At 42.7% G+C, this 8,559-nt stretch overlaps 1 pseudogene across 1 annotated transcript; it reads left to right on the forward strand.

The window, feature by feature from the left end:
- The first annotated feature begins 1,654 nt into the window (after positions 1–1,654).
- LOC103696061 (putative disease resistance protein RGA3) lies at positions 1,655–6,365 on the forward strand (annotated as a pseudogene). The gene is made up of 4 exons (XR_016396364.1): positions 1,655–1,956; positions 2,305–3,005; positions 3,041–4,964; positions 6,141–6,365. The product of XR_016396364.1 is annotated as a putative disease resistance protein RGA3 (transcript).
- Positions 6,366–8,559: the final 2,194 nt, after the last annotated feature.

Here is an 8,559-nt window from a genome sequence, read left to right on the forward strand (position 1 = left end):
CGAGTAGATCATATCTGACGAGTACGGATGCACCCAATAAAATCAGAAAACAAAATGCTTCGGCGTGCCCAGGGCAGCTCCCTATCTCCAGCCCACAACGTACTACGAGAATGACTGGCTACATAAGTAGCCACCCAATCCGCAACTCCGTTGGCTTCTCGGAACACTTGCTTGGCTTGAAAGGCCCCTCCGTCCCTTGACATTGACCTGATATCTCGGAGCAATGGGTGGTCACATTCGTTACCCCTTGGACCCTCCTAGATCCAACTGATAACCGTGGCCGAGTCACCCTGTAGGATAATAGAGCTGGCTCGTAAATTGCGTTTGGTCTTCCGATCTTCTCTCTCTCTCTCTCTCTCTCTTTTTTTTTTTTTGAAGTTTTGAATTGAAGTCGGTTGGGCCTGCCGACTTCAATCCGGAATAGGCCCAATAGGCCGATTCTCACCCTCACAGCTCATGAAGCCCCTTATTTCTGCTTCGTTTCCTTCTCTTGCTCAGAGCAGAAATCTGGGACCTTTTTCTGCTGGCCCCGAAAAAAACAAGGCTTTTGTCATCCTTTTCCCCCCCTGATCTCCCTAAAGGATACGGTATTACCATAGAAATTCTTTTGCTAAAGGCTTGCAACTTGTGAACGGTTGCTGTTACTTCCAGCATTATTTTTTTAGAAACTATGGTTAGCCATTTTGTTTCAGCACTCAGAACACCAATATGCAGAAATAATTACTAGTTTTGTTTCATGCAATGAATTATCGAAGAACTACGACAAAGCTTACAATACAAAACCAAATTCCATTGGATTCTGAAGTTTTGAACCAGTCCCTCGTACATCAAGCTAGTATGCATTAACGTCCATCGATATAATGGCAGAGCTTCTGTATACACCATGTTGCGTTCCACACCATTGCACATCTCTCCATTGATTAGAATCCTGCTAAACAGTTAAAGCATGATGCACCATTAGTCTTAGGCTGAGCATGGTCTCCTGGTCCTAACTTCAATTGTGAGTATCATGAACATGATCTTAGCAAGGACTGCGAGAAGACCCAGATATCGCTCAAGTCATTGTCTGTAACTGGCATCCCACGCAAGTTTTGGTCAGCTGCCATGTGCTTTTTGAAGCTGAAATGTGGCCTTTGTGCAAGTGGATGATAATTTAAGGACGACAAAAGCTGGTACGCGGGAATCTTCTTGCTCCAATTAGGTTGCAGAAGTTGGGCCCACCACATAGACTTATCGAATTTCTAGTGGTTTTAAGTCATGGGAAGGAGGGGAAAACTTGCAGCGGCGGGGGCCCTTACGACGAGCTCGGGTGGCCGGAGGAGGCAATCGGGGCCGTCAATCATATGCAGCTGCGCTCCCATCGGGAGCCACCGTGTTGCGGGCCGTCCGATGGATGAGGCGCGGTGTCTGCGGGCACCACGGCCAGCTTGTATCTGAGGCTGGGATTCAAGGAAACCCAAGTGCAAGGAAACTTCCTTGAAGCTGAAATGTGGCCTCTATGCGCGCGCTCTTGAAACGTCCCACTAATTTTGGCCCACACAAAAGCTATGGCTGCGATTAAAAGTATTTTGCAAGTGGATAATAATTAAAAGACGACAAAAGCTGGTGCGCGGGAGTCTTCTTGCTCCGATTAGGTTGCAGAAGTTGGGCCCACCACATAGTCTAATCGAATTTCTAGTGGTTTTAAATCATGGGAAGAAGAGGAAAACTTGCAGCGGCGGGGGCTCTGACGAAGAGCTCGGGTGGCCGGAGGAGGCAATCGGGGCCGTCAATCATATGCAACTGCGCTCCCATTGTGCGCCGCCGTGTTGCGGGCCGTCCGATAGATGAGGCGCCGGTGTCTGCGGGCAACACGGCCAGCTTGTATCTGAGGCTCGGACTGGCCCTTTTCTCCTCCGCCTCCTTTCTCTTTATGTCCGTCTGCGTCGAGTTCTACAGCCAGGCCGCCGCCTTCTGGTGATCCTCTCTCTCTCTTTTTTTTATTTGATCAAATTTGGTGTATAATTTAATTCCCTCACTCAATTTAATTGATTTAAACTAAGTCGATGTGTAATAAATTCTTTAATGAAGCAACAAGGAGCAATAAGTAGATGTAAAACAATGCATACTTTAATGAAAGCCGTCTAACGAACGAAGAATCCCAATAAAAAAATTCAGAATATATTAAGCTCCGGAGAGGACACCCAAGTTAATGGAAGATAACGAAATTCCAGCAAGCAGTGAGGCGCCTTCTCTAGCCCGATGCTCTCGTAATCCGCCTCTTTTGCTTACTTTTCATTTTTGTTCTGCTTTCCTCACTTGTAGATTTTGGTTGCTAGAAATCATCGTGCAAGAAGGAGATGTCTGAGGCCGTCGTCTCTAAGCTCCTTGATGGCCTGGTCGCTTTGTTGAAGGACGAGGTGGCCCTGCTCTGGGGTGTGAAAGGGGAGATCAAACGGCTCCAAAAAAGTCTCGAAAGAATAAACGTCGTCCTTGCTGATGGTGAAAATAAAAGGATTCAAAGCAAAGAGATAGACGACTGGCTCAAGGACATGAAGGACGTCATGCATGATGCTGAAGACATCCTCGACAAATGCCAGATCGAGGCCGAGAAATCTAAAGCCGCAGTCTCCTTTAGACGTCAACCTTGCTCTTGCCTCTTCTCTTGCTCTTGCTTTGGCAAGAAGGCGTTTGCTCATCAGATTGGTAGGAGAATCAAAGGCCTCAATCATAGGCTGGACGACATTTGGGCACAGAAATCTAACTTGAATCTCCAATATCCAGAAGGATACCGACAAACTCGTGGAGTTGTTGATAAAGGAGGATAGTCGAGAAAACATTCTTGTACATGCCATCGTAGGAACTGGGGGAATTGGCAAGACCACTCTTGCTCAGAAGATTTTTAATGACGAAAGGATAACAACCGAGTTCCCGATGAAGCGCTGGCTCTGCGTGTCCAAAGATTTTGAAGAGACCAGTCTACTGAAAGAGATCATCGCAGAAAAAAAAGAAAGGATGACAACAAAGTTCTCGATGAACTTCTAGGAGGCGCTTCTAGCAGGGCACAGCTCGAGCCCATGGTGGCAGACATTGTCAAAAATAAGAAATTCCTACTCGTCTTGGATGACGTGTGGGACCCAAAAGTATGGAATGATTTACTCCGAAACCCCTTGCAGAGTGCGGCAACTGGAAGTAGGGTCCTTGTGACCACAAGAAGCCATGGGGTTGCATCGGGAATGAAGGCTGTACGACCTCATCATCAAGTGGAGCTCTTGACTGCGGAAGATGGTTGGGCATTGCTACGCAAGAAGGTGGTTTTGAGCGGGGAGGAGGGTGAGATCGAAGATTTAGAGGATATCGGAAAGGAGATTGTTGAGAAATGTGGTGGTCTCCCTCTTGCTATTAAGACGATTGGAGGAGTATTATCAATGAAGAGCAGGACCAAGACGGAGTGGGAGAGAGTGCTTAGAACCCTTTCAAGCAATCCTTGGTCTTCTTCGACCCACTTTCTCCAGAAGGTTCAACCGGCGCTATGGTTAAGTTATGAAGACTTGCCATCTCATTTTAAGCAATGCTTTTTATATTGCTCGTTGTTCCCTGAGGATTTTTTTTTTCGATCGTGAAGAACTAATTTGGTATTGGATCTCTGAAGGGTTCATCCATGAAGAAGGAGATCTAACATTGGAAGAGTTAGGTGAAGATTATTATGGGGAACTTGTTCAGAGGAGTTTTTTGCAACCAGATCCAGATAATTTTTCAATTTGCACCGTGCATGATATACTATGGTGTCTTGCTCGATTTTTAGTGGGAGATGAGAATTTGGTTGTGAAAGATGGGGGTGAAGTCCCAATTAATTCATCTTCATTGAAGCCACGTCGCTTACGGGGTCATGTTACAAAAGAAAACTGCCAAGCATTTATTGGTGCATTGGAAGGGCACAAATCCTTGAGGACTCTGATGCTAGACTTGGAAGAAACACAGGTGATGGAAGAGAATGATCTCGACAATCTGATTAAGAGGACACCGCGTCTGAGAGTACCACGCATTTTGGACTCTTGGATCGAAAAATTGCCAGACTCCTTGGGAAATCTCATACATCTACGTTTTCTTTGTCTGGTAGGTACGCACATAAGTGCCCTACCAGAGAGCATAGGAAACCTTGTAAATCTGCAGTTCTTGATCATCCAGAGCACATATCTACGCCGCCTTTCCAAAGGGATCGGAAAGTTGCAAAAGCTGCGGTTTCTTTGGCTTGCTGCAGCAGAACTGGCGAAGCTTCCATCACTAGAGAAGCTCCCAAACTTGAATTCCTTCTGCATAGCAGGAGCACGTGCTATCAAAAAGATTGAGACTGAATTTCTGGGTCAGGAACCTGATTGTAGCAGTGATCAAGGTGGCAGGATGCAAATTTTTCCAAACTTAACAAAATTGATATTTCGAGACATGTTCAGTTGGGAGGAATGGGAGGTGAAGGATGATGACAGATTGATAGCCGTACCAAAGTTAAAAGAATTGACACTTTATGATTGTCGAATGTTGAAGTCTCTTCCTTCTGGCCTTGTTCACCATGCCACTACCCTAACAAAGCTGCAGATAGTATCCTGCGATAGTCTAAAAGCAATCAGGGGCTTTTCCTCCATCCAAGAACTGAAAATAGCTGACAGCCCTAATCTAGAGGTTGTTTCAGACCTTCCTAGCTTGAAAACATTGAAGTTGAAAGATCATGACATGCGGGCCCTGCCAGAGTGGTTAACTGACTTCCCTACACTCAACAAGCTTGAGATCGAGGCCGATGAACAACTACTCCGCAGATGCCTCAACGATGGCTTAGATTGGCCCAAGATTGAACATATCCCCTACGTATATGCCAAGAGTAGTTATAGATCCAGATACATCTCCAAGAGTCCCTCGGGGTTCAGCACCAACTTAAATGATTATGTTGAAGATCATGAGTAGAGCACACAAGGTTCTCTCTTCGCAATGAGGTAACATTTTGTTTTCTAAATATCATGCTTCTGTTTGTCGAACAAAAATGGGATTTTTCTCTATATCATCATACATTTTAGAATTCCTATCCAAATCTTGTTTGGCTAAACTAGTCTTCTCTGTTAAGCCGCAATAAATTTGCAAATCGCATCTCTTTCTATAATTGCCTACGTATATCTGGTGAGATATCATCATTTATACAAAGTCTCCAGAGTAGCAAACTTGTACTTTAGAGATGCTAGAATTTGTGTCATTTTTTTCCCAATTTAAGTATGGAAGGATATGGAAGAAATTTTGTTAATTTGGAGAGTAATGTATACCTAAGGAAGGTTGTATGTGGGCAGAAATGAAAGGATACGCAGACCAACTCTTTGGAACAAAAGAGCATTCAAATTACAACAATGACTCTAGAATTTCAAGTACTGGCAATTTTTTTTAGAGTTCAAATAAAGATTACAAGTGGAAAGGATTTTCAGAAATAATTCTGTTTTGTCCTTAAAGTGTTAATTGCCAAGGTTATTTCTCGCTTAGTAAAATGGTTAAAAAGAGCCGTAGGGCTAAGGCCAATAATTTTGAGTGATTTTCCAATCCAGAATCTTTATTTTGAAGAGAAGAGGACACAAAAGGAGAATGTTTTTCTTCTTCAAAAAAAAAAACTCGGTACAAAATAACCTGAATTTTAAAAGCCTAAGATATGTTATAGCCATTCGTATAAATTTTTGGGTGATCCTTGCACATATTTGCTGTTGTTAGATTTGTGAGACGGTGTTTTGCTTTTACATCATATGTTGTTTGAGTATCCGTAGTCCACGCGGAACTAAGCCCAAGAAGCCTTCTACTTGGCTCGGCTTAGCTTGTTTGCACCCCTAATTTCGAGACTGGATGCTGAGTACGAAGGATTTGAAGATCTTTAAAGGGAACTGCTACCGAGATTTATAACCATGCTTCTCTTCCACCCCTGATATCCTAAGTCTGCATCTTATTGTTTACTGTCAACTAATTCAGGGACATGCAGCAAACTGTCTACATGTAGTAGGTGAATTTTTGGAAAATTATATATGTTCATGGTATCATGCATATTTTTCACTTGATTTTCTGAAGTACTTCACATGTGCTCACAATAGTGATCATTTTTTTGACTTGATGTTGCTGTCCTTCATTCTTTTCTTGTGCAGATGGATTTTATGCAACCAATTTGAGGATCTTGGAGGAAGATATTAGTGCTCTAACTTTGTGATAGCTCTTCATGTATCATTAGGAACTACCTTTCGTCTGTTGGCATGTACTTAATGGTTGTTTCACCCAAATACTGCTTTTATATGACCAAATAAGTTGGAGCTCTGGATGTTGGTTATGAACTTATGCAAGGATACTATGAATATGATGGTATTTTTGTTAAATATTCTAATTATTTGATGGTTCTTTTTTTAGCAATATGTGAAGGGGAATGCTAGCGCATGCAAAGGGAAAAACAAGTAAAGGTAAAACTATTATTTGTCGGAATTATATTCATATGTTGAAGCAAAAAATCAGAATGCCTAGCTGTTCTAATTGCTGGGAGCTGAACTTTGACACATTACCTTGTTGGACGTTGGACCCTCCTTGGGAATATAATAGCACATCACGAAGGATATTTGGCCTTCTTTGAATTGTTGGACCCTCGGAAATGAAGATAAGACTAATATACAAATGTAAAGGAAGGAAAAGGAACCACAAAATCATAATAATTGGTTGTATAATATACGCCATGAAGAAGACAATCTCTGTACTCTCCGATCTTCTCCTTCTCCTTCTCTTTTTTTTTTGATATAAATGGTGGCTAAGGAGTTCTAACCTTAATTCTGTTTTATTGTTTGCCCTGTTCGGCACCTCTTATAAATACTTGTACATTATTCTTTTTTTTGAATAAATTGGGTAGTTGAAATGGTACCACCGACTGGATTGCTTTCTATGCAGCTTACCACGCGGGAGATTTTGTTTGGACAGATTGCGGCTCAGTACTAGAGTCCTTATGTAGTATTTTATTTTCCGATTTTGCTGCCCGCATCTACACCCGTCGGGTGTGAGCCGTTGTTGTACTAAAAAAATAAATTGGGCTGCCTCTCTTTCAATCAAAAAAAAAAAAAAAAAACTCCATAAGCCACCAAGAATTTTATTAAAATAAGGAAATATTTTACAGAGAAAATAAAAGAAAAATACATGGAGTGCACAACAAAAGCCTCTGATGCGCATGAGGGTTTAGGTGAAGTCGTTGTAGAAGTATTAGCAGAGAAGCCGGCCATCGGAACAACATATTAGCAGCTGGAGCCTTTGCGTCGCTGCAGGAGTAAAAAGAGAAGTCGATCATCAGAACAACATATTGGCAGCTGGAGCCTTTGCAAACGAGCATCGAGGCCGGATGTGAAGTAGTAGAAGCCCTATCTGGAGAGGAGACGTGGGCTGGAGTCGTGGAGCAAGGAATGCAAGGTGAGCCATCAGTTTGGCCCAGGAGAGGAGATGAGGGGCAAGGAAGTTAGTCAAATGCTCAAGAAATTTAAAATATATTATCGGTCAAATTCCAACAGCTCCATTTGAAGGGTAGGCACTTCCCACAAGCTGTGGTATCTGCGGTTGAGCAGATATAGCTTTATGATTGAAAGGTGACATTGCATCCCTGGATGGAAATTCCTGCACCAATTAATTATGTCCTACTATGTAGCGCAACGAACTTGTTGTATGATTGCCTGTTGCTCCAAAGCATTGCTAGGGTGTGTCTAGATGCTTTTAATCTATTATCATGGACCTGATATTTATCATAGATTTTGGCAGGTAGTATTGTATTTTTTAAACACAACTTGCAGCCAAACCTGTGCGCTTTAAGCATCAGATGCTGATCATTCTGATTGATGGTGCTCTTAAATTCTTTCAATTTTTTCTGAAAATACTCATTTTGATGCACTTTTCCTTTTCTTAGGTTCCCTAAGACGCCTAAGAAGTTCTACTTGGCCAGTGCCCTTGCTTGAGGAAGGATTCCAGATAGAGATGAATGTTGGTTTATTGGTGTTCATTTTTCTTTTTCGGAGGCCCAAGTTTATTCCATCTGTATGCCCTTATATGAGCAATCATTATAGAATTTTCCCCCTTTCACAACATTTCTCAATATTCCCCTCGTGGAATATTGAGAAGCAAGAATTATCTGATGTGTGGTGCACACAAAGGATGCCAAGATGCAAATAATTATGGTATACCCCATCCGCTGGGGTCGTTCCCCACCAATAAAACTAAACGTTTTCTAGAAACCATCTAGCGAGTGAGTGCATTATAAACGATCACGCTCAAGATCAGCATCCATCAGCCAGGAGGGCCGCGAGGAATATGGCATCGTAAAGAATAGCCAAGTGATGCAATTCTATTGAGTTGGCCCTGGGTCTAGTTCTGGTACCATACATGAATGAAGGGTTCGGATGGCTTTGAGATCTATGCAGATAGAGATCTATGCGGTGGGTGATCTTTACAATGGGCGATATATTAAGGGCACTTTGAGATCTGTGCAGATAGATGAATGAAGGGTTTGGACGGCTTTGAGATTTGTGCAGTAGGTGATCCTTCACTAAG

The sequence above is a fragment of the Phoenix dactylifera genome, chromosome 9 (assembly GCF_051530095.1).
Source record: "Phoenix dactylifera cultivar Ajwa chromosome 9, Ajwa_hap1_PhDact_Kaust_v1.1, whole genome shotgun sequence".
Taxonomy (NCBI): Eukaryota; Viridiplantae; Streptophyta; class Magnoliopsida; order Arecales; family Arecaceae; genus Phoenix; species Phoenix dactylifera.